Consider the following 1,456-nt stretch of genomic DNA (forward strand, 5'->3'; position numbering starts at 1 on the left):
AATGCGCGATATATTACAAATGTTACCTACTGTGTTAGCCGACGTACTACTAATATAGTATAGCGTATTACGTGGCGTATTACGTGGCATATTACGTATTACGTGGCGTATTACGTGGCTTTAGTTAGTAGTCACGTAATTTAACGATTACGTGATTTTAGTGTTGTATTTGATTATATTGTGTGATTTTAGTCGAGTATTAGGTGATTTTAGTGTCTTCGCTTACAAATTTATGTACTAGAATATTCTATACTATGCCTAATTAAGTCTAGTAGCCTATTACGACTACAAGGCTTATAGAATAGTATAAAGTATTCTAGAAAACTTAAATCATGTATATAAGGACTCTAGAAAACTTTCTAAATCGTTAAGTTCGTCGTCAGAATTTAATTTAATTTAATTCGATTCGGTACTCGTTGGCCTAACAGCTATACTACACCTCTTACGCGCCTCTTTTCACTTGTTACGTGTCACACTCACCTGTTACGCGTCGATCCGGCAATACGGCGTTCTATTATAACCTTGTAATCTAACAGGTTATAAGCCCGGAGCTCTTGTAGTATTCAGGTACTCGAATCCCTTTAAACTTCGCTTATTTTACGTGAATTACGTACCCTTTACGTGTTTAGTAACACCCCCCCCCTTTTACGCTAGCGGTAACTTAAGCCTAAGGCCTACGTCCCTAAGACTAAACTTAAGCAAGGGAATAAGCTTAAGTCCCTAGAGGCTATAACTAAACGTGTACGTCACCTATAGCAGGTGTTATAGCCATTTTCTTATACTAAGGTGCCTATACGTATTAGACGGCGTAATTCTGACAGGATTACGTCAGGCTAATATATAAGTAGCTACTTAATACTAAACTAGCTTAATATTATATTAACACTATTAGTATATTACGGGTATATAATACGAACGTCCTTAGAGAGGGTATACTTGTATATATTAGTATTGTTAATATAAGGAAAGCTTACTTAGTAGTTGTTACAATTATATAGCGGGGTAGCGACAGACTGTCTATTTCGTTATATAGTTGTAATTAGCGAAAGCGTAAGTAAGACAGTATTAAAACTGTCGGAAAAGTCCTTAAATAAGGCACACTGTTTATTAGGGGGGTCAAATAAGACGTAATATACGTCGTTATATTTGTACTACACTAAAAACTAATAAACACACGGGTTATTCGTTAAGGATACCTTATTTTGACAAAAACAGTTAAAGTTACATTAACTTTAATTGTTAAATAAGAGTTATCTTAACCACTAAAACCTAATTTCGAGTCACCTTAACTCGAAAACTAGTGAAATTAAGAGTTACCTAACTCTAAATTCACTTTATTCAGAATAGTGTCCTTAACTCTAAGTCCTCTTAATTAGAGTTACTTAACTCTAAGACAGTAAATTAAGAGTTACTTAAACTATTTCGACAATTATACCCGTTTCTTAAGTGTTTATTA

The sequence above is a fragment of the Amorphotheca resinae genome (assembly GCF_003019875.1).
Source record: "Amorphotheca resinae ATCC 22711 unplaced genomic scaffold M430scaffold_3, whole genome shotgun sequence".
NCBI classification, from domain to species: Eukaryota; Fungi; Ascomycota; class Leotiomycetes; order Helotiales; family Amorphothecaceae; genus Amorphotheca; species Amorphotheca resinae.